The 24,836-nt window shown below is 51.5% G+C and overlaps 1 non-coding gene and 4 pseudogenes across 1 annotated transcript; 3 read left to right on the forward strand and 2 right to left on the reverse strand.

Moving 5' to 3' along the window:
* The first annotated feature begins 4,586 nt into the window (after window positions 1-4,586).
* On the forward strand, window positions 4,587-4,695 carry LOC137354782 (U2 spliceosomal RNA; annotated as a pseudogene).
* Window positions 4,696-9,895: 5,200 nt separating this feature from the next.
* LOC137355096 (U1 spliceosomal RNA) lies at window positions 9,896-10,045 on the forward strand (annotated as a pseudogene).
* A 1,353-nt stretch (window positions 10,046-11,398) lies between these two features.
* On the forward strand, window positions 11,399-11,525 carry LOC137354837 (U2 spliceosomal RNA; annotated as a pseudogene).
* Window positions 11,526-14,599: 3,074 nt separating this feature from the next.
* LOC137355039 (U1 spliceosomal RNA) lies at window positions 14,600-14,763 on the reverse strand. The gene has a single exon (XR_010970684.1). It is a non-coding gene; the product is annotated as a U1 spliceosomal RNA (small nuclear RNA).
* A 423-nt stretch (window positions 14,764-15,186) lies between these two features.
* LOC137353326 (U3 small nucleolar RNA-associated protein NOL7-like) lies at window positions 15,187-16,307 on the reverse strand (annotated as a pseudogene).
* Between the last annotated feature and the right edge of the window lie 8,529 nt (window positions 16,308-24,836).

The raw sequence follows: 24,836 nt of genomic DNA on the forward strand, positions 1-24,836 counted from the left end.
ACTGTAAGCAGACTAAGTGTTGCAACTTGTGCGGTGCGGCAGGCCATCTCTACAAGACCTGCCCCAAACGTGGTCTCAGCTATGCTCAGGCGGCAAGGTCCAAGGAATGGCAGGGCGAAGGTTCGACGAAGGCGTCCGCTGTTCGAAAGGAGACCAGCAACCTTCTCCACAGTGAGGAACTTCAACCTGAGAAGGAAGGGGAGGCGGCTGAAACCAACGACCCAGCACCTACCCAGCGCCCGGAAACCCCTCCTCCACAGACAGAATCAATGGAGGAGGAGGCAGCAGATGGACAAACAGGTCAGTGGCAAGTGGTCCAGAGGAAAACCACAAAGAAAAAACATCCCAAAGCCACCACCCAAACCAGTGGCAAGAGGAGGCTCTCTTCTGAATCAGACTGCAACAACTCCTCTTCACTGGACGGGGAAATGCTGGAACGACAGCCCCTTCAAAAGAGGCGGCAGAACTCCGAGATGGATGATCAAGCATCCCAGCCCCCGGGCACTGGAAGCTGTGATGGGCCCGGCGTGCCCCAACCCCAATTCCCCACACGTAACGACGTGGCCAACGCATCTCAGCTCCGGGACACCGGGAGCAAAGACACGTCTGGCGCACCTGAGCTCCGGGAGACCGGGAGCTGTGATGTTTTCGAGGAGGAACAGATGGAAGCAGCTGAGGACAACCCAATGCTCTCTGCCTACAAGACCCCCCCGATGTCACCCGAGCGGCACAAACCCTGCAGGAAAAATCAGGAGGGGTTTCTGAGCCCAACCAACGTGAAACTGCTTGCGCATACGATGGGTATGCAGGAACATCCCGAAGGGGAAGGACTGGGACTAGCGAGGACAAATGGTATGGGAAGCAACAACTAAATTTTAGTAAAAAATGGGTGTAAGAATTGCTTCCATTAATGTGCGTAGCATTAAATCTACTACGCGATGTGTTTCAACCTTGGATTACCTTGCCAAGGTCAAAGCTGACCTACTGTTTCTGCAGGAGTGTGGAATACCACACCTCAGCACCTACAGGCAGTGGTCGCGATGGTGGTCCCACGGGCCATCGATCTGGTCGGGGGGTAATGACTGCCGTTCCTCCGGCCTGGGTATTCTGCTGCGGGGAGGTAACTTCACCATCTCCGAAGTTAAGGAGGTGGTGGGCGGCCGCCTCCTCGTAGCAGACGTGATGTACAACAACGCTCCGCTCCGGTTGATCAACGTGTACGCCCCGGTACAACGCAGCGAGCGGCTGACCGTCTTCCAGCAGCTCCCACTGCTGCTGGCGACGTCCAGGCCGGTCATCCTAGGCGGTGACTTCAACTGCATCATCGATGCGGCTGGACGATCCGGCAGTGACGACAGAAAACTGGACGCTACGTCCAGATTCCTCATAGAAACAGTTAAGGATGCCAAACTGCACGACGTCTTCAGCAAACCTGCAGACGGAGCGCAGCGCAGATACACATGGTCAAGATCGGACGGGTCTGCCCGTTCCAGGATTGACTTCCTGTTTGTTTCCCGTGCTGTCACGGTCGGATCCACCGACGTCAAGCCGGTGTTCTTCTCCGACCACTGCCTCTTACTGGCCGACTGTCACTTACAGGACGACCAGCGGGTTGGCAGAGGGACGTGGAAGCTCAATGCGACACTGCTGACCCCAGAGAACGTTGAGGAACTCAAAAGGGATTACAATGGTTGGAGGACCGTGAAACCCCTCTTTGAGTCTCCAGTTCACTGGTGGGAAGCGATTAAGGAGAACATCAAGAGGTTCTTCATCCACAAAGGTGTTCAGAAGGCGAGAGAGAGACAGAGGGAACTGTCCCGACTCCAGAAAATTATGCAAAATCTACTCCGGTTGCAGTCAATGGGGGTCGAGGTCAAGGAGGACCTCCAAGAGGTGAAGAGCCAGCAGGCCTCGCTCTTTGCCAAGGAGGCCTCCAAGATCATCTTCCGGTCCAGAGTCCGCTCCATCGAGCAGGATGAGACGTGCTCGCGTTACTTCTTCCAAAAGGTACACAGAGAGAGCTCTGTTATCAGCAGCCTGAAGGAAGAAGATGGCTCGGTAACGTCTTCGCAGTCCGACATACTAAGGATCAGCAAATCCTTTTATGCTGGGCTGTATGACGCGAAGCCCACAGACAGCAGAGCCTCCCAGTCCTTCCTGTCATCTATCACAGAGGTCTTAGATGACAGCAGGAGGGAGGGACTGGACAAGCCGCTAACTCTGGACGAGCTGACAAAGGCCGTCGAGTCTTTCGAGGCGAGTAAAACTCCCGGGAGCGACGGCTTACCGGTCGAGTTGTACTCAGCCCTGTGGGACTGGGTCGGCCCGGACCTGCTGGAAGTATACGAGAGTATGCTCCTGGCCGGTAGCATGTCAGAATCCATGAGAAAAGGCATCATCACCCTCATTTACAAGCAGAAGGGGGAGAGGGTAGAAATCAGAAATTGGCGGCCCATCTCACTGCTTAATGTTGATTACAAGATTCTGTCCAAAGTCATAGCCAGTCGAGTCAAGTCTGCTCTGGAGCTGGTGATTCACCCCGATCAGACCTGTACTGTACCCGGCAGGAAGATCTCTGATAGCCTCGCGCTACTCAGGGATACGATCGCCTACGTACGGGACAGGAGGGTGGACACCTGCCTCATCAGCCTGGACCAGGAGAAGGCTTTTGACAGGATATCGCACACCTACATGATGGACGTGCTTTCCAAAATGGGGTTTGGGGAGGGAATCTGCAATTGGATCCAACTGCTCTACACAAACATCAGTAGCGCAGTGTCAATCAACGGGTGGGAATCTGAAAGTTTCCCGATCAAATCTGGAGTCAGACAGGGCTGTCCTCTTTCCCCGGTCTTGTTTGTTTGCTGTATTGAACCCTTTGCTGAGTCTATTAGGAAGGATGCGAGCATAAGAGGGGTGACAATCCCAGGCAGCGGAGGCACTCAGGTCAAAACCTCCCTGTACATGGATGACGTCGCCGTCTTCTGCTCGGATCCGCTGTCCGTGCGCAGACTGATGAGCATCTGCGACCAGTTCGAACTGGCCTCGGGAGCCAAAGTTAACCACGGCAAGAGCGAGGCCATGTTCTTTGGGAACTGGGCTGACCGATCCTTTGTCCCCTTCACCGTCAGGTCAGATTACCTGAAGGTGCTGGGGATATGGTTCGGAAGGGCCGGGGCGTGCACCAAAACATGGGAGGAGCGAGTAGCCAAGGTACGACAAAAGTTGGGCATGTGGGGGCAGCGGTCTCTCTCCATTGTGGGTAAGAACCTGGTCATCAGGTGCGAGGCGCTCACGTTGTTGCTCTACGTGGCGCAGGTCTGGCCCATACCCCACTCCTGCGCCGTGGCAGTCACCCGAGCCATTTTCCGCTTCGTCTGGGGATCTAAAATGGACCGGGTCCGGAGGGACACGATGTTCAAATCTCTGGACAAGGGCGGGAAAAATGTACCCAACGTGGCCCTCATCCTGATGACCACCTTCGTGTGCGGCTGCATCAAGCTATGTGTCGATCCCCAGTACGCAAACTCCAAGTGTCACTACGTGCTGAGGTTCTATCTGTCCCCGGTGTTGCGAAGGATGGGCCTGGTCACATTGCCGCGGAACGCTCCGTGCAGTTGGGCGGCGCCGTACCACCTATCCTTCGTGGAGCAGTTTCTGCGGGAAAACACATTTGACCACCGGTCCATCAGGCAGTGGTCTGCACGGAATGTCCTCAAGGCCCTACGGGAAAAGGAAACGGTGGATCCTGTCGGATGGTTCCCCGAGCAGACCGTCAAAGTCATTTGGCGGAATGCCTCATCACCAGAACTTTCAAACAAGCACCAAGACGTAGCTTGGCTGGTGGTGAGAAGGGCCCTCCCCGTCAGATCCTTCATGCACACCCGAAGTCTCGCCCCCTCCGCACAGTGCCCCCGCGTTGGCTGTGGTGGGGAAGAGACGGTCGCCCACCTCCTCCTGGAATGTGCCTTTGCAAAGCAGGTGTGGAAAGAGATGCAGTGGTTTTTGTCAAGGTTCATCCCAAGCAGCTCTGTAACACAGGAGTCTGTGCTCTACGGGCTGTTCCCAGGGACGCACACCGAGACAAACATCAACTGCTGCTGGAGGGCTATCAATTCGGTGAAAGACGCCCTTTGGTCTGCCCGAAACTTGCTGGTCTTCCAGCGCAAAGAGTTGTCCACCACCGAATGTTGCAGACTGGCACATTCCAAGGTCCAGGACTACGTGCTGAGGGACGCACTAAAGCTTGGGGCAGCCGCAGCAAAGGCTCAATGGGGAAAGACCACAGTGTAAGGTTCCCCCACCAAGCTGGACTGAGGGGCTGGAACCATGGGAAGCCCCTCGAACTGTATCGTTAATATTCTCAATTGCTGTAAATGTAAAACTGTAATTGACATGACAATTGTGAAACGGAAGGGTTGGGAAGAAACTCATGACATTATTGAAAGAAACTGATCTCTTTTGCAATGTTTGTATTTTTTCGTGCTGTTTGGAAACTGTTTGGCAATGTAATTTTTACAGATTTTTATGAATAAAGTATATTTTGGAAATAAAAAAAAAAAAAAAAAAAAAAGTGGTTCTCCCAGGACGCTTCTCGGCCTTTTGGCTAAGATCAAGTGTAGTATCTGTTCTTATCAGTGCTTATTTGATTGAGAAGAGACCATGATCATTGCCTTTTGATCCTGGGGAAGCTTTGAGTAAAATGGCTATAACCAATTTTCGAGCTTCGGGCCAGGGAGTGCGCAACACCGTTCGGGTGGTCGTGAAGGACAAGGAAGGAGATGCACCGGTCGATCGCACCTTCTTCATCAAGAAAATTCTTTTCGATTGCTGCGGATTTCAAGCGACGGACGTCTTCTGCCTGCAGGATTTCCCCAGCAGTGGATACTTCGACGTGACGTTCCGGAACGTGGCGGGATGCATCAAGTTCCTGAAGGTGTTCAAGGAGAAAGGGGACCGGGCGCCACTGTCGATCCTCACAGCGGAGCCGCTCTTCACGCTTCCGTCACAACGGGACCGGGTGGTGACGATTCACCTCTACAACCCCCATGTTCCGGTGGTGGATGTACTCACCTTTCTCGCCAGGTACGTCGAGGTGGCCGGCAGCAGCACTGATGTCAAGGACCCCTTTGGGATCTGGACCAGCAAGCGGCAGGTCAAGGTGACCTTGAAGGTAGATCCCAGTGGAGCCATCATCCACCCTCCCTCCAGCTTCGCTATCGGGGGAAGTCGAGGCTTCTTGGTCTACGCTGGGCAGCCCAGAGTTTGTCGCACCTGTGGCAAATCTGGTCACATGGCAGCCAACTGCAGCACGGTTGTTTGCAAGAACTGCAAGGAGGAAGGCCATCAGACCAAGGACTGTAAGCAGACTAAGTGTTGCAACTTGTGCGGTGCGGCAGGCCATCTCTACAAGACCTGTCCCAAACGTTGTCAAAGCTATGCTCAGGCGGCAAGGTCCAAGGAATGGCCGGGCGAAGGTTCGACGAAGGCGTCCGCTGTTCGAAAGGAGACCAGCAACCTTCTCCGCAGTGAGGAACTTCAACCTGAGAAGGAAGGGGAGGCGGCTGAAACCAACGACCCAGCACCTACCCAGCGCCCGGAAACCCCTCCCCCACAGACAGAATCAATGGAGGAGGAGGCAGCAGATGGACAAACAGGTCAGTGGCAAGTGGTCCAGAGGAGAACCACAAAGAAAAAACATCCCAAAGCCACCACCCAAACCAGTGGCAAGAGGAGGCTCTCTTCTGAATCAGACTGCAACAACTCCTCTTCACTGGACGGGGAAATGCTGGAACGACAGCCCCTTCAAAAGAGGCGGCAGAACTCCGAGATGGATGATAAAGCATCCCAGCCCCCGGGCACTGGAAGCTGTGATGCGCCCAGCGTGCCCCAACCCCAATTCCCCACACGTAACGACGTGGCCAACGCATCTCAGCTCCGGGACACCGGGAGCAAAGACACGTCTGGCGCACCTGAGCTCCGGGAGACCGGGAGCTGTGATGTTTTCGAGGAGGAACAGATGGAAGCAGCTGAGGACAACCCAATCCTCTCTGCCTACAAGACCCCCCCGATGTCACCCGAGCGGCACAAACCCTGCAGGAAAAATCAGGAGGGGTTTCTGAGCCCAACCAACGTGAAACTGCTTGCGCATACGATGGGTATGCAGGAACATCCCGAAGGGGAAGGACTGGGACTAGCGAGGACAAATGGTATGGGAAGCAACAACTAATTTTTAGTAAAAAATGGGTGTAAGAATTGCTTCCATTAATGTGCGTAGCATTAAATCGACTACGCGATGTGTTTCAACCTTGGATTACCTTGCCAAGGTCAAAGCTGACCTACTGTTTCTGCAGGAGTGTGGAATACCACACCTCAGCACCTACAGGCAGTGGTCGCGATGGTGGTCCCACGGGCCATCGATCTGGTCGGGGGGTAATGACTGCCGTTCCTCCGGCCTGGGTATTCTGCTGCGGGGAGGTAACTTCACCATCTCCGAAGTTAAGGAGGTGGTGGGCGGCCGCCTCCTCGTAGCAGACGTGATGTACAACAACGCTCCGCTCCGGTTGATCAACGTGTACGCCCCGGTACAACGCAGCGAGCGGCTGACCGTCTTCCAGCAGCTCCCACTGCTGCTGGCGACGTCCAGGCCGGTCATCCTAGGCGGTGACTTCAACTGCATCATCGATGCGGCTGGACGATCCGGCAGTGACGACAGCAAACTGGACGCTACGTCCAGATTCCTAGTAGAAACAGTTAAGGATGCCAAACTGCACGACGTCTTCAGCAAACCTGCAGACGGAGCGCAGCGCAGATACACATGGTCAAGATCGGACGGGTCTGCCCGTTCCAGGATTGACTTCCTGTTTGTGTCCCGTGCTGTCACGGTCGGATCCACCGACGTCAAGCCGGTGTTCTTCTCCGACCACTGCCTCTTACTGGCCGACTGTCACTTACAGGACGACCAGCGGGTTGGCAGAGGGACGTGGAAGCTCAATGCGACACTGCTGACCCCAGAGAACGTTGAGGAACTCAAAAGGGATTACAAAGGTTGGAGGACCGTGAAACCCCTCTTTGAGTCTCCAGTTCACTGGTGGGAAGCGATCAAGGAGAACATCAAGAGGTTCTTCATCCACAAAGGTGTTCAGAAGGCGAGAGAGAGACAGAGGGAACTGTCCCGACTCCAGAAAATTATGCAAAATCTACTCCGGTTGCAGTCAATGGGGGTCGAGGTCAAGGAGGACCTCCAAGAGGTGAAGAGCCAGCAGGCCTCGCTCTTTGCCAAGGAGGCCTCCAAGATCATCTTCCGGTCCAGAGTCCGCTCCATCGAGCAGGATGAGACGTGCTCGCGTTACTTCTTCCAAAAGGTACACAGAGAGAGCTCTGTTATCAGCAGCCTGAAGGAAGAAGATGGCTCGGTAACGTCTTCGCAGTCCGACATACTAAGGATCAGCAAATCCTTCTATGCTGGGCTGTATGACGCGAAGCCCACAGACAGCAGAGCCTCCCAGTCCTTCCTGTCATCTATCACAGAGGTCTTAGATGACAGCAGGAGGGAGGGACTGGACAAGCCGCTAACTCTGGACGAGCTGACAAAGGCCGTCGAGTCTTTCGAGGCGAGTAAAACTCCCGGGAGCGACGGCTTACCGGTCGAGTTGTACTCGGCCCTGTGGGACTGGGTCGGCCCGGACCTGCTGGAAGTATACGAGAGTATGCTCCTGGCCGGTAGCATGTCAGAATCCATGAGAAAAGGCATCATCACCCTCATTTACAAGCAGAAGGGGGAGAGGGTAGAAATCAGAAATTGGCGGCCCATCTCACTGCTTAATGTTGATTACAAGATTCTGTCCAAAGTCATAGCCAGTCGAGTCAAGTCTGCTCTGGAGCTGGTGATTCACCCCGATCAGACCTGTACTGTACCCGGCAGGAAGATCTCTGATAGCCTCGCGCTACTCAGGGATACGATCGCCTACGTACGGGACAGGAGGGTGGACACCTGCCTCATCAGCCTGGACCAGGAGAAGGCTTTTGACAGGATATCGCACACCTACATGATGGACGTGCTTTCCAAAATGGGGTTTGGGGAGGGAATCTGCAATTGGATCCAACTGCTCTACACAAACATCAGTAGCGCAGTGTCAATCAACGGGTGGGAATCTGAAAGTTTCCCGATCAAATCTGGAGTCAGACAGGGCTGTCCTCTGTCCCCGGTCTTGTTTGTTTGCTGTATTGAACCCTTTGCTGAGTCTATTAGGAAGGATGCGAGCATAAGAGGGGTGACAATCCCAGGCAGCGGAGGCACTCAGGTCAAAACCTCCCTGTACATGGATGACGTCGCCGTCTTCTGCTCGGATCCGCTGTCCGTGCGCAGACTGATGAGCATCTGCGACCAGTTCGAACTGGCCTCGGGAGCCAAAGTTAACCACGGCAAGAGCGAGGCCATGTTCTTTGGCAACTGGGCTGACCGATCCTTTGTCCCCTTCACCGTCAGGTCAGATTACCTGAAGGTGCTGGGGATATGGTTCGGAAGGGCCGGGGCGTGCACCAAAACATGGGAGGAGCGAGTAGCCAAGGTACGACAAAAGTTGGGCATGTGGGGGCAGCGATCTCTCTCCATTGTGGGTAAGAACCTGGTCATCAGGTGCGAGGCGCTCACGTTGTTGCTCTACGTGGCGCAGGTCTGGCCCATACCCCACTCCTGCGCCGTGGCAGTCACCCGAGCCATTTTCCGCTTCGTCTGGGGATCTAAAATGGACCGGGTCCGGAGGGACACGATGTTCAAATCTCTGGACATGGGCGGGAAAAATGTACCCAACGTGGCCCTCATCCTGATGACCACCTTCGTGTGCGGCTGCATCAAGCTATGTGTAGATCCCCAGTACGCAAACTCCAAGTGTCACTACGTGCTGAGGTTCTATCTGTCCCCGGTGTTGCGAAGGATGGGCCTGGTCACATTGCCGCGGAACGCTCCGTGCAGTTGGGACGTGCCGTACCACCTATCCTTCGTGGAGCAGTTTCTGCGGAAAAACACCTTTGACCACCGGTCCATCAGGCAGTGGTCTGCACGGAATGTCCTCAAGGCCCTACGGGAAAAGGAAACGGTGGATCCTGTCGGATGGTTCCCCGAGCAGACCGTCAAAGTCATTTGGCGGAATGCCTCATCACCAGAACTTTCAAACAAGCACCAAGACGTAGCTTGGCTGGTGGTGAGAAGGGCCCTCCCCGTCAGATCCTTCATGCACACCCGAAGTCTCGCCCCCTCCGCACAGTGCCCCCGCGTTGGCTGTGGTGGGGAAGAGACGGTCGCCCACCTCCTCCTGGAATGTGCCTTTGCAAAGCAGGTGTGGAAAGAGATGCAGTGGTTTTTGTCAAGGTTCATCCCAAGCAGCTCTGTAACACAGGAGTCTGTGCTCTACGGGCTGTTCCCAGGGACGCACACCGAGACAAACATCAACTGCTGCTGGAGGACTATCAATTCGGTGAAAGACGCCCTTTGGTCTGCCCGAAACTTGCTGGTCTTCCAGCGCAAAGAGTTGTCCACCACCGAATGTTGCAGACTGGCACATTCCAAGGTCCAGGACTACGTGCTGAGGGACGCACTAAAGCTTGGGGCAGCCGCAGCAAAGGCTCAATGGGGAAAGACCACAGTGTAAGGTTCCCCCACCAAGCTGGACTGAGGGGCTGGAACCATGGGAAACCCCTCGAACTGTATCGTTAATATTCTGAATTGCTGTAAATGTAAAACTGTAATTGACATGACAATTGTGAAACGGAAGGGTTGGGAAGAAACTCATGACAGTATTGAAGGAAACTGATCTCCCTTGCAGTGTTTGTATTTTTTGGTGCTGTTTGGAAACTGTTTGGCAATGTAATTTTTACAGATTTTTATGAATAAAGTATATTTTGGAAATAAAAAAAAAAAAGGTTCTCCCAGGACGAGGCTAGCCCATTGCACTTCGGGTGTGCTGACGCCTGCGATGTCCCCAAATGCGGGATACTCGACTGCAAAATTTGTGGTAGTGGGGGACTGCGTTCGCGCTCTCCCCTGGTTTTACAATGCAAAGTTAGATCTTACAGTGCATCTTTCTTAATTGCTTTCATCGCTATCTTTTGTTGCTAATGTTATTTTCTAACTTCTCTTTTATTTCTTCGCCACACGCTCAGCATATGGTGTCAGCATTTTTTCTCTCCATTGCTCCTCACAACCTGCTCATTCATCAGCTGCCACAGGCTCACGTTCTTACTCTACGTGCTGCCCCATTCCCCACTCCAACCCAGCGCCACGCCGCTCACCCGACCCATCTTACACTTTATCGCCACGTACAAAATGGACCCTGTCTGCACACACACCATCTTCAAACCTCTACATCAAGCTTGGCACAAAAAAACTTACACAACCTCCCCCTGCCCACTTTTCTGTGCCGCGGTATCAAGCTCTGCCTGCAACCCAACTACGCAAACACCAAGTCTCACTACCTGCTCACCTTCTATCTGGTCCCCATCTTGCCAGGGATGGGTCTGGTCTGCCCACATTGCCCCAGAATGCTCCATCCACTTCCACTCTGCCCTACCACCTATCCCTCCTGGAAAGGTTTCTGCACAAAAACACCTTTCACCACCAATCCAGGCCTCGCTGACGTACAGCAAGGTACTGAGGACACAGGCGTGATACACTCGGACTTTTGTCTTCCGTGTCAGTGCGCCATTTTCTCTTGGCCAGTCTCGACATAGCAGTGGAACCCTTTCCCATGCGCTTGTTGATTTCTGCATCGAGAGCTTACTGGTGATATTTGAGCCTTGGTAGGTGAACTCTTGAACCACTTCCAGAACGTGGTCGCCGATATTCATGGACGGAGCATTTCTGATGTCCTGTCCCATGATGTTCATTTTCTTGAGGCTGATGGTTAGGCCAAATTCGTTGCAGGCAGCCACAAACCTGTCGATGAGACTCTGCAGACAATCTTCAGTGTGAGATGTTCATGCAGCATCGTCAGACTGAGGACTTTCCGTACTTCACTTTTAGACGGGCAAGGTTGAACAACCTGCCACCTGAGCTTGTGTGGAGGAAAATTCTTGAACTCGTGTGAGAGCAGCAGGGAGAAGAAAATCCCAAACAGTGTAGGTGCGAGAACACAGCCCTGTTTCACGCCACTCAGAATAGGAAAGGGGTCTGATGAGGCGCCGCTATGCTGAATCGTGCCTTTCATATTGTCATGGAATGAGGTGATGATACTTAGCAGCTTTGGTGGACATCCGATCTTTTCGAGTAGTCTGAAGAGACCACGTTTGCTGACGAGGTCAAAGGCTATGGTGAGATCAATAAAAGCAACGTAGAGGGGCATCTGTTGTTCGCGGCATTTCTCCTGTAGCTGACGAAGGGAGAACAGCATGTCAATGGTCGATCTCTATGCTCGAAAGCCACACTGTGCCTCAGGATTTTTGGAGCAAGGAGATGGAATCGGAGCTTGCCCCGTCCACTCCACGCATCGACCTGGTACTGCAGTATCTCTGGGAACGGTGCACCTCCCTTTCCACCGCTGCTGCTACACTTCAAAATACAAAACCACGGACAACCATCCCGTCAAAGCTGGCACAGTTTAAACAGCTACTCACAAACGGCTAAATCCATAAGATCATGCATACCCTTCAAATGCTTGAAAGCTAAAACATACACTCAACAATCAAACAACCCATTACTCCGCCACATTCATCTATTTACGCACACAAAACTTACACACACAGCGTGCAAACAATAAAACTCTGCGCAAACCTACGAACCAATTTAAGCTGCAGCCAGCACAAAGGGAGCCGCAGTACAAGGAAATAAACCACAACCAGCCCAATGTGACCAGGCCCATCCTTCGCAACACCGGGGACAGATAGAACCTCAGCACGTAGTGACACTTGGAGTTTGCGTACTGGGGATCGACACATAGCTTGATGCAGCCGCACACGAAGGTGGTCATCAGGATGAGGGCCACGTTGGGTACATTTTTCCCGCCCTTGTCCAGAGATTTGAACATCGTGTCCCTCCGGACCCGGTCCATTTTAGATCACCAGACGAAGCGGAAAATGGCTCGGGTGACTGCCACGGCGCAGGAGTGGGGTATGGGCCAGACCTGCGCCACGTAGAGCAACAACGTGAACGCCTCGCACCTGATGACCAGGTTCTTACCCACAATGGAGAGAGATCGCTGCCCCCACATGCCCAACTTTTGTCGTACCTTGGCTACTCGCTCCTCCCATGTTTTGGTGCACGCCCCGGCCCTTCCGAACCATATCCCCAGCACCTTCAGGTAATCTGACCTGACGGTGAAAGGGACAAAGGATCGGTCAGCCCAGTTGCCAAAGAACATGGCCTCGCTCATGCCGTGGTTGACTTTGGCTCCCGAGGCCAGTTCGAACTGGTCGCAGATGCTCATCAGTCTGCGCACGGACAGCGGATCCGAGCAGAAGACGGCGACGTCATCCATGTACAGGGAGGTTTTGACCTGAGTGCCTCTGCTGCCTGGGATTGTCACCCCTCTTATGCTCGCATCCTTCCTAATAGACTCAGCAAAGGGTTCAATACAGCAAACAAACAAGACCGGGGACAGAGGACAGCCCTGTCTGACTCCAGATTTGATCGGGAAACTTTCTGATTCCCACCCGTTGATTGAGACTGCGCTACTGATGTTTGTGTAGAGCAGTTGGATCCAATTGCAGATTCCCTCCCCAAACCCCATTTTGGAAAGCACGTCCATCATGTAGGTGTGCGATATCCTGTCAAAAGCCTTCTCCTGGTCCAGGCTGATGAGGCAGGTGTCCGCCCTCCTGTCCCGTACGTAGGCGATCGTATCCCTGAGTAGCGCGAGACTATCCGAGATCTTCCTGCCGGGTACAGTACAGGTCTGATCGGGGTGAATCACCAGCTCCAGAGCAGACTTGACTCGACTGGCTATGACTTTGGACAGAATCTTGTAATCAACATTAAGCAGTGAGATGGGCCGCCAATTTCTGATTTCTGCCCTCTCCCCCTTCTGCTTGTAAATGAGGGTGATGATGCCTTTTCTCATGGATTCTGACATGCTGCCGGCCAGGAGCATACTCTCGTATACTTCCAGCAGGTCCAGCAGCGGTGGAAAGGGAGGTGCACCGTTCCCAGAGATACTGCAGTACCAGGTCGATGCGTGGAGTGGACGGGGCAAGCTCCGATTCCATCTCCTTGCTCCAAAGGTCCTGAGGCACAGTGTGGCTTTCGAGCATAGAGATCGACCATTGACATGCTGTTCTCCCTTCGTCAGCTACAGGAGAAATGCCGCGAACAACAGATGCCCCTCTACGTTGCTTTTATTGATCTCACCATAGCCTTTGACCTCGTCAGCAAACGTGGTCTCTTCAGACTACTCGAAAAGATCGGATGTCCACCAAAGCTGCTAAGTATCATCACCTCATTCCATGACAATATGAAAGGCACGATTCAGCATAGCGGCGCCTCATCAGACCCCTTTCCTATTCTGAGTGGCGTGAAACAGGGCTGTGTTCTCGCACCTACACTGTTTGGGATTTTCTTCTCCCTGCTGCTCTCACACGAGTTCAAGAATTTTCCTCCACACAAGCTCAGGTGGCAGGTTGTTCAACCTTGCCCGTCTAAAAGTGAAGTACGGAAAGTCCTCAGTCTGACGATGCTGCATGAACATCTCACACTGAAGATTGTCTGCAGAGTCTCATTGACAGGTTTGTGGCTGCCTGCAACGAATTTGGCCTAACCATCAGCCTCAAGAAAACGAACAACATGGGACAGGACATCAGAAATGCTCCGTCCATGAATATCGGCGACCACGTTCTGGAAGTGGTTCAAGAGTTCACCTACCTAGGCTCAACTATCACCAGTAAGCTCTCGATGCAGAAATCAACAAGCGCATGGGAAAGGGTTCCACTGCTATGTCGAGACTGGCCAAGAGAAAATGGCGCACTGACACGGAAGACAAAAGTCCGAGTGTATCACGCCTGTGTCCTCAGTACCTTGCTGTACGTCAGCGAGGCCTGGATTGGTGGTGAAAGGTGTTTGTGCAGAAACCTTTCCAGGAGGGATAGGTGGTAGGGCAGAGTGGAAGTGGATGGAGCATTCTGGGGCAATGTGGGCAGACCAGACCCACCCCTGGCAAGATGGGGACCAGATAGAAGGTGAGCAGGTAGTGAGACTTGGTGTTTGCGTAGTTGGGTTGCAGGCAGAGCTTGATACCGCGGCACAGAAAAGTGGGCAGGGGGAGGTTGTGTAAGTTTTTTTGTGCCAAGCTTGATGTAGAGGTTTGAAGATGGTGTGTGTGCAGACAGGGTCCATTTTGTACGTGGCGATAAAGTGTAAGATGGGTCGGGTGAGCGGCGTGGCGCTGGGTTGGAGTGGGGAATGGGGCAGCACGTAGAGTAAGAACGTGAGCCTGTGGCAGCTGATGAATGAGCAGGTTGTGAGGAGCAATGGAGAGAAAAAATGCTGACACCACATGCTGAGCGTGTGGCGAAGAAATAAAAGAGAAGTTAGAAAATAACATTAGCAACAAAAGATAGCGATGAAAGCAATTAAGAAAGATGCACTGTAAGATCTAACTTTGCGTTGTAAAACCAGGGGAGAGCGCGAACGCAGTCCCCCACTACCACAAATTTTGCAGTCGAGTATCCCGCATTTGGGGACATCGCAGGCGTCAGCACACCCGAAGTGCAATGGGCTAGCCTCGTCCTGGGAGAACCACCATCTTGATCATGGTCTCTCCCCTGCCAGGTAAGTATGCTAAATGTTCTCACACACTGCCACCTGACATCACACACCACCTCTTACGGTCTCAAATACTCCATTTTTACACATCACCTTGACACTCCATTCACAATCTGCTGCTCTTCGCACATGTCAGTTCTTGGCAAATATTGCACTCTATCATTCATTACACCTTCCGACAAAATGCCGCACGGATCCAGAGCCTGCAATTCTATTTGCATAATGCCCTTAATAGGAAAACAGCCCCACCCCCTCTCCCTCAGCTGCCTTCCTTCAGGCCGCGAGGCTTTTTTTTCATGTCCATTAAATATTTTAGAAAGATTCGAGATTATATACATTAGAACAGTCTCAAGCAATCTTCCTTCTTTATACAGAAACAAATCTTAACAGCTGTCCTTGAGTATAATAACAAAAGACACGGTTCAAACCAATGGACTATTAACTGCACAAATGACAAAGAGCTTCCTCTTGAAGGTTAGCATTAATGTACTAAATTCAGAGTTTGCTTCCAGCCAAAGAAACCTCCCATTTCATCTGTTTAAGAGCCCGTGTAGATTTTAGTTTTCTCACGAGCTCCATTCTCTCATCTTGCAGTCACACCATGATGCTGAATCTACAACTTTCGAAACTTTCCAGATTTTTGTTGAAGTTCTGCTCCCCAGGATTTGTTGACAAACTGCATTGCTGGTTTTTTCTGTTGAGCTTTCTTGTTTGCAAGTGAGAAGTATTCATTGACACTGCCTCTCCTGCTGCCTGGGCCATACAGTCGATCATTAATCTGGCATTTTCAACCTGCTGCTTTGTTTGGCCTTGATCCTTTAATGGAATGGCCATGGAGCTCTCCTTCCATCTGGTATCCACACATTCTTCAACATCTTCCTTCAATCCACTATCTTCCTCAGGTTGCTGCACAGAATTACAATCATCACCTTCTTTACTTGAGTCAGGTGCCTGGTCATTCTTTTCTCGGACTGAAGTAATCTCTTAAAGAATGCCATCTGGAAGCAACTTGCACTTCTTTTGCTCTTTGAATAATTGCTCCTTTCTTCTTCTTTTCTCCTTCAGCAAAGCTTTGTCTCTCCTCACGCTCTCCAGCGGCGCTTTCATGCTCTTTTCAGCTTCCTCCCGGGCGCTGCTGAAAGTCACCTCCTCCGGCGCTTCGTCCTCTTCCTCTGGGCTGATCTCGGCCAACATTTCCCGGCTCTCTTGACTCTTCACAGAACCAACTTCCATGCCATTCTCCTTCAGGCCGCGAGGCGTTTTCCGGAAAGAAATCCCTAGATGTAGAAACAAAGGAAGGACATGCTTGGCTTCTCTTCCTTTCAAACACCGTTCACAATCTGATGCCTTTGAAAAAGCACTTTTCAAGTTTTGCACCTCAACACCAATAGGGACGTAGGGAGCGAGTTCTGGCCGTCAAGTCTTCCTCACTTGTCACATTCACTGCCTTTGCTTGAAATATTTCACCGGTTTCCCAAAGGGAGCAAACCCACCTCCCTTTGTTTAACTCTGGCTTTGCAATCTATCTTACTCTCTGCAGTATGATCATTGCCCACATAGCCGGTAAATGATGTGAGGAGAAGCCACATTAAAAGGTTGAAGAAGACAGAGACATTTTGTCGAAGCTTTTCTTCTTGCACTCATCAGGACAACCTGAAAGAATACCAATGTAAGGGAAGCAACAAATTAATACTGTATAAGAAGAGACTGCTGATCGGTTGGCAAGTGGACTCTGATTGGTAGAGGCGTTGACAGTTTTATGGTGACTGACAGTTAACTGCCAAGCTTTGTTTGAAATTTGTGTGGCGCATTTGCATGTACTGGAAGCTACATATATTAATACACAGGGCCCTGTTCTTTGCAGACATAAAGAACATGTATACACACTGCGCCTATTTCAGGTAAACAAAATATGTGACAGCCATTTGCTGCTTCATTCCTCAGGGCAATGCCTTGACCAATCAGAGTCAACCTGCCCGCTTTAAATTTCAAACAAAGCTTGGCAGTTAACTGTCAGTCACCATAAACTGGTGCATTCTGCACGGCAACGCCTCTACCAATCACAGTCCACTTGCCAACCAATCAGCACTCTCTGCTCATACAGTATAAATTTGTTGCTTCCCTTATGCTTGCGCGTTGTCCTGATGAGTGCAAGACGAAAAGATTGACAAAATTTCTCTGTTTTCAGCAATATTCAGGTTGTAGACACGCATGGGAAATAACCCGCACCAACAGAACAGGCGACAGAGCCAACGTGTTGCTGTCCATTGCTGCATCCAGGAGGTGACTGAGGCCGGAATTTTACTTGTCCCGGTGGAGCCACGTTCCCGGAGGCAGAAGCAGGTGCCAAGGTTGCTCCCGCTCCGCGCTCAGCTGCCACGGCGATCGAGCGCTCAGTGACCAATTAGTGGCTCGGCAGTGTATTTATGACAGAAAAGGGCACGGGTGGGAGGGTGAGTGTCGGGGGCGGAGCTGGAGCCGGAAGAAGGTGCTGAAAGCCATTTAAAAGGGCTTTCAGCAACCTCACTGGCTCTGAGAGGCTTACCTGCAGCAAGTAGGATGTTTGGAGGAACAGCATATTAGAAGAAGGAATAGAGCTGCCTGAGGGTGAAAGGAGTGCAACAGGAATGAAAGGGGCCACCCCTCCAGTAAACATGAATATACCAGAGACAGACCAGAACCCGCTTGTGGCAATGGCAGAGAGATGCCACCGCATGGCACCTAGGTTCTCTGAAGACTCCCTGCATGTCCTCCTCCAGGGGGCTGAGGCAAGGCAGGAGGTCCTCTTCCCATCAGACGGAAGGAGGAGGCCTCCCCAAGTCACCAAGAAGGCGTGGCTGGAGGTAGCGGAGGGGGTCAGCAGCCGCGGAGTAGTGAGGACACGGCTCCAGTGCCGCAAGCGGGTCAATGACTTCTGTGCTCTGCCAGGGTAAGGGGCATTCCGCAGTCATCGCAGCTTTTAACTGATACGGGAGGGTCACTGGGTGCTGATGCTTCAAAGTCAAAGCCATCCATCTTCAGTGATTGGCTGCATCACTGCCTTGGGCCATATACTGGGCACATCTGAGATACCCAATGATGCAGAGGTGTGCCATCCATGCACCTCAATGGCATTGGTTCCAGATGTAGCATGCAGCACGAGGGGTGAGTGGGTGCTCTTTCAAGTCAAGGGACTGAACTAATTGCCAAGTGTCTCCACAGGAGAAGAGGGCCCGGACCGATGGCGGGGTGGCCAACCCAACATCCCTCTGAGGTCAGCAGGGAGGCCAAATCGAGGTTTAAGAGGGCACAGGAGCAACAGCAGAATGCATATGGGGACTCCTCTCCGGGCGCTCCTGATACATTCCGAAGCTCTTTGCCCCCTCTGCCAGTGACGACATCACCTTATAATCCCATGGTGTCTGAGGGTGGTCCTGAGACTGCTCAGGGTCACCTCAACAGGCCGGGGCCCTCACGACCTCGGGCAGGCAGAGGACACCCGCCAAAGTCATCCAAAGCCACAGGGCAGCCTGAACAGCCACCTGCCTCTGCCGTGACTGGCTGCGAGGGGTCGTCCACATGTGTGAGCACTCGCAAACGTTTCAAACTATCAGAACGGCGGTGTCACTGGTACAATTTGTAAATATTTATTTGCTGTTATACTTCATGGAAAATTGTTACATTTTTCACTTGGCATTTTCATCTGTCATAAGTCAACGCTGATGTTTTAGGCCATCTTGTTCTGCATGAGATGGAGACTTGGGGAGGTGGTGTATTCGGGCCTTGTGGTGTTTGAGGGAAAGGCAGGCCATTGTAGCTGAGATTTCCACCAGCAGGTGAGTGCTTCTGTGCTTCCAGCTGATGAGAATGCCTCATTTCACACGGCAATGTCAGTCACTGGGTGACGAGCCTCCGTTCAGGAAAAACTCCTGAGTATTAGAGCCTCCTGGGACTCCCTTGTACTCAACTCCTGCAAACCTCCAGCTCCCTCCCCCTGCTATTCAGGTGGCTGTGCCCCCTCCTCCTCATCCTCAGCCATTTCAACATCCTCGTCTGAGGTTGCCTCGCGCTGAACAACGTCGTCGTCATCTTCCAGTGTCTCTTCCCCTCTTCCCCCCCCTCCCCCTCCACTGCAGCACCAGGTTATGTAAGGCACAGCAGACGACAACAATGCAACATACCCTTGCTGGCGAGTACTGTAGGGCACCACCTGTGCGATTGAGATACTTAAATCTCATTTTCAGAAGACCCATGGTCTGCTCAATCGTGACTCTGGTGGTCGCATGGCTTGCATTGTACCGTTCCTCTGCTTCATTCTGTGGGTTCCTCACTGGTGTCATCAGCCATGTCTTCAGCGGGTATCCCCTGTCACCAAGTATCCATCCTTGCAGGCACTCGGGGGGGCTGGGTGGAGGGGTGCTGAATAGTGCTGGCGCCTGGGAGTTCTGGAGAATGAATGCACCGTGACTGCTTCCAGGATAACGAGCACACACTTGCAATATACAGTGATCACAGACAAGTTGCACATTCATTGAATGAAACCCCTTTCGATTAATGAAGTCCCTGATTGATCTGTAGGTGCTCGAATGGCCACATGTGTGCAATCAATGACTCCTTGGACCACGGGGAACCCAGCGACGGTGCTGAATCCTCTGGTGCTCTCAGCCTGACTGGCGGAGTCTGTCTGGAACCTGATGAACCTGTTGGCATGCCTGAATATGGTATCAGTTACCACCTGCAGTGGTAATGTAGCAATGTAGTGATGCGCTGATGATTGCACACTCCTGATGAGGCCAGGAAGGACCTGATGCATAGAAGTTCAGAGCGACTGTTAGCTTCAGTGGGGCTGCCGTTGGATGGCCACCCACGCAGTTGGAAGCGACCTCTGCTGCCAGCATCTCAGGGATGTGACAGTCTCTCGGGACAGGTGATGTCTTCGGCACTGGCGCTGTGACATTTGAAGAAGGCTCAATCGCGGGCAATAGACCCTGCCTGCTGGGTAGGCTCATTTCCTCACAGGTGGTTGCTCCTGGCGCACTCTGTGACCTTCTGCCCCTCCCCCATTACCAGGCTGCACTTGGCCAGCAGATTGCTGATTTCACTGGACATTTGCCCTCCTGTCCCTCTTTGTGGCGAAGTCTTCCTCAAGAGGTGAGCTGCCTCCAGAGTGGACAATTCCCATGGCTGCAGTGTCCCAAAGATGTTCTGAGGACAGGTATTTGCAGTCTGCTGCAAGGACAGGCACTCAGAACCCCCCCTCTCCTACACAGAATAAATCAGTGATGCTGTGGCCCAACCAGGAGTTTCAATCACTCAGGTGAACCCTGGTGAACCAGCAAAAACAGTCCCAACCTTCAAAACAGCACACAAATCTATCAAAGTGTAATAAAAAAACAGTACCTCCAACTCCTTCACAGATACACTGGTTGCCGCTCTTTCAAAGCTGCCGAGTTCCCAACTCCCCGTTTGACTCGTTTGCCAGGCACAAAATGTGACAGCTGACGTAAAATGGCTGTCAATTGAATTCTCGACTATCTCAATTGGCCCTTAATTGCTGCAAAGTGGACAGCGATCAGCACCTCAATCTCTCCCCCCGTCCGACCCATGTCAAATGGTGATTGGGAGTAATAATGTCGGGGACCTGATATCGACTGCCATTTTTCACCTCGGACGCCCGTTTTGAGCAGGTAAAATTCCAGTCCGAGACTCCATTTGCTCAGTAGAGGCTACTGCACTACAGTTGGCCTACAACCCTGCCCAGCTCATCATCGGTGGTGAATGCCAGTTATCCTGGAAACAGTATGATGTCTTTCAGTCACAATGTCAAACCAGAGAACGGATGCTGGAGGATGAGACATCTGCTGTACACCTGGCTAATGTCTCCCCTCCAACAAACTTGTGGCCAGCACTCATAATGAAACCAATGCTGTCATGAGAATCACGGTTTTGAGCAGACCATTAGGGTGCTGAGGTAAAGGTTCTGGTGCCTTAACTACTCTGGAGGTACCTTCCAGAACTCTCCGGAGTGGGTGTCCTGATTTGTGGTGCTGTGTTGCAACTGCCTGTAGGGGTACGCAAAAGCAGGCACTAGACAGTTGGAATATTGCAAGTGCAATTGAAAAGTAGGAAGCAATATCAACAGAGGAACCTCAACATTTTCAGCATTTCTGAGTTTAATGGAGTATTAAGTAAAGACAAACACAAGAGCATGAATTTAAACATCCCCATTGCTGTGTCAAACCATTTGAAACACTGCTCTGTTTGAGTAGATGAATTTTGCTTTGCCAAAATTCTTGCAAAAGGAACAGGCCGAGATTCTTGTTTGCAGAACCGAAGAGATTGTTCCTGTGGAGCGCCATGCGGCGAATGAAATCCACTAGTTTATTGTCCATGTGAAGAACGCAAAGTCTGAGAATTCACCAGAAAGAATCTTTTGGCATTTGTATAGTTGCTGGGCTAGAGAAGAAGCATCCCAATGTCCACTTCATTCATAAAATGCAAGTTTCATTTTCAGATCGTGACAAATCTCAGAGAATGAAACGGTTGCTCTGTGCATTGATCCTATTTCATGCACTGTTCTACACTGGACCTCTCTCCCACACTTCCCCTGGAAGAAAAACCAAAGACAATTAAGAATTGTTCTCATATCCAGTCCTGCTTCTCAGCAGATATCAATGGAAAGTGGAAAATCTCACTTATCCCCTGCTGGTGTTTATTCCAACCAAAAATCTAGGTTGAATCTGGGCTCCTCTTCAGTAACACTGCAAATTTAATACCAAATTATGTCACACTTGGCAAATTAGATTAAAACCATTTAAAGCAACAATAAAGCATGGTTCAAAATTTAGACCAAGCAGCTTGTCACTGTCAATCTGCAGCACTCATGTCTCCAGTATTTACCATGATACTGCAGGCTAAGATTATCCTTCTGTGTCTTCTCCTGCACTGCCTTCGTTGCTTGAATGCTGTCCTTGAGTTTCAGACACCAGGAAGGATTGTCGTCTCAAAGGCATCTTTTATATGAAAAGAAAGAGGAGGAAGCAGCTGTGGGAGGAGGCGGCTGGTGGGGTGGGTGGTGGAGGAGGCGGGTGGTGGGGGGGCGAGGAAGTGGCCATGGGAGGAAGTAGCTGGGGAGGCAGGAGGAAGTGGCCATTGGGGAGGAGGTCTCAGCCAGTGAGGCTTCATTTGCGCATGTGCCAATAGTATGTCAAGTAGGGGTTGTGAAGTGACCAAACACGTTCCTGAACATTGAATTTATCTTTGCGGCTTGGGGTGAATAGTCACGATGAAGCAGGTTGTAAAGAGGCACACAGCCTCGCTCGACCCCGACGTCCTCGTCACTCCCCCAATTTCCTTGTCCTCGCCATGGAGAGTGTGTGGATGGATATATTGGAGAACAAGGAGGAGAATCATAGAAAGGAACCGTTCCTGACACGGGAGCCAACTTTTTTCTCCAACAATACAGCATATTCATAAAAATATGCGAAAATTCTTTACCAAACAGTTCAATGTTCCCAGTTCGGAAGATGAGATTTTTTTGATGCAGGAAAAGATGAAATACTTCACAATTCTTGCCATTTCATTTTAAATGCAATGTACATTGGTATTACATAGTAAAAAACATTTTGGTGCAAACAGCACATGGGGTTTTAAACAGGTTCCAGCAGCTCAGTTCGCTATGGCGGGAGGACCTTACACTGTTGTCTTTCTGCATTGAGCCTTTGTGGCGGCTGCCCCAAGCTTTAGTGCACCCCTCAGCACGTAGTTCTGGACCTTGGAATATGCCAGTCTGCAAAACTCGGTCTGCAACATTCCTGGTCAATCACAGGGGGTTTGTTTGCCCGGGTGACAACTTGGCAGGGGCGGGGAGATGGGGCGGCATCTTGTAAACAGCCAGGTTTTGACTGTTCTCTGCTGGTGGTGTTTTTCCCTTTGTTCCTCATCGAGGACGTTGCTGCTTCCGGTTTCCCGGAGCTGGGCTGCGCTGTGTGTCTCACTGCGCTGGCTGATTTGGGGTTAGGGAGCACTGTGCCCTTGGCTGCATCTAGTGTTTTGAAGCTGGGGGGCTTTCTCTTCTAGCTTCTTTGCATTTTATTGCTTTTGCAAGGTGCCATCTTTCTGGCCCTTCCTCATGTGATGAGGAGCAGTTGCTGTAGTCCGTAAACCACCTCTTGCCACTGGTTTGGGTGGTGGCCTGTTCCTTTTTTTTCTGGGTGGTCTTTGTGGTTTTCCTCTTAACCACTTGCCACTCACCCAGTTGTCCCTCTCCTGGCTGCTCCTCCATTGATGCTGTCTGTTGATAGGGAGGTTCAGGTAACAAGGTCGGCATTTGTTAGCTTTCTGCAGCTCCCTCTCCTTGTCTTCCTGAGACAGATTTTCCTCACTGGGGGGAGGGTTGCTGGTCTCCTTCTCGGCACCAGCCACGTTCACTGTCCTTTCCCCCATACCTTTCCTTGGTTCTTGCTCCCTGTCCATAACTGAGGGAGTATTTTGGGCAGGTCTTGTCGAGGTGGCCTGCCCCACCGAACAGGTTGCAGCACTTACTCTGCTTGCAGTTCCTATAATTGACTGTGCTGCAGCTGGCCACCACATGACTGGATTTGCCACAGGTACGACAAACCCTGGGCTGCCCCGTGTGGACCAAGAAGCCTCAACTTCCCCTGATAGCGAAGCTGGAGGCAGAGTGAAGGATGGTTCGATTGGCATCTACCTTCAAGGTGACCTGGATCTGCAGCTTGCTGGTCCAAATCCCAAACAGGTCCTGGACCAGAGTGCAGTACCTGGCGAGGAAAGTGAGCACATTCACGACATGAACATAGGGGTTGTAGAGGTGATGGTCACTACCCGGTTCATTGCAATGGCAGCGTAAACAGTAGCTCCGCCGTGAGGATTGACAGCGGCGCCTGGTTTCCTCTCTCCTTGAAGACCTTCAGGAACTTGATGCATCCTGCTATGTTCTTGAACGTCACATCAAAGTAACAACTGCTACAGATGTCCTGCAGGCAGAAGATGTCAGCAGCTTTAAATCTCGAAACCACAGCATTAGAAAAGGACTCGCTTAACGACGGAGGTATGGTCCATGTGTGCACCTCCTTTGCTGTTTTTCACTACCACCCTAACTGTGTTACACACTGCCTGGCCTGGAGCTCTATTGTTGGTTGCAGCCATTATGCTCGGTCTTCACAGGACAGGGACCAAGATCCAAACCAGCATGAAAACAACCACAGGAGAACTCGAACACCAAAAGAATGAAAATGCTGAAATCCACACCGAGAAACCAAAACCCACAGAAACACAACATCCTCCTGCGGAATCAAGGCCTCTCCCCTGCCAGGTCATCTAGAGACCTTCATCAACCTGACCACATCTGTCCATTCCAGGAACACAGGAGCAGGATAGGCCATTTGGCCCTTCAAACCATTCGATAAGTTCATCGCTGATCTGATTGTGGTCTCAACTCCACTGTCCTGTCGGCACCCCCCATAACCCTTGACCCCTCAAAAATCTTTCTAACTCTGCCTTGAATAAATTCAATGACTGAGCCTCTGCTGTTTCTGGGGAAGAGAATTCCACAGACTAACAACCCTCAGAGGCAAAAAAAATTCTCATCTCAGTCTTAAAAGGGAAACCTCTTCTTCTTAAACTCTGTCCCCTTGTTCTAGTCTCCCCCACAAGAGGAAACATCTTCCTGGTATCCACCCTATCAATCCCCTCAGGATCTTATATGTTTCAATAAGGTCGCCTCTCATTTTTCTAAACTCCAATGGGTAAAGGCCCAACCTGTTCAACCTTTCTTCCTGGGATGAAGGACTTAGTTATGAATGAGTCGAGTGAACCTTATCTGAACTGCCTCTGATGCAATTATATCCTTTTTAAAATAAGGACACCAAAACTGTACACAGTACTCCAGCTGTGGTCTGACCTAGGCCCTGCAGCTGCAGTAAAACTCTTTACTTTTATATTCCATTCCCCTTGCAATAAACTCCAACATTCCATTTGTCTTCCCAAACACTCGCTGTACCTGCATACTCGTCTTTGGCCTCCTTGTCTCGAGAGACAATGGGTAAGCGCCTGGAGGTTGTCAGTGGTTTGTGAAGCAGCGCCTGGA

This window comes from Heterodontus francisci, chromosome 41 (genome assembly GCF_036365525.1).
Source record: "Heterodontus francisci isolate sHetFra1 chromosome 41, sHetFra1.hap1, whole genome shotgun sequence".
Taxonomy (NCBI): Eukaryota; Metazoa; Chordata; class Chondrichthyes; order Heterodontiformes; family Heterodontidae; genus Heterodontus; species Heterodontus francisci.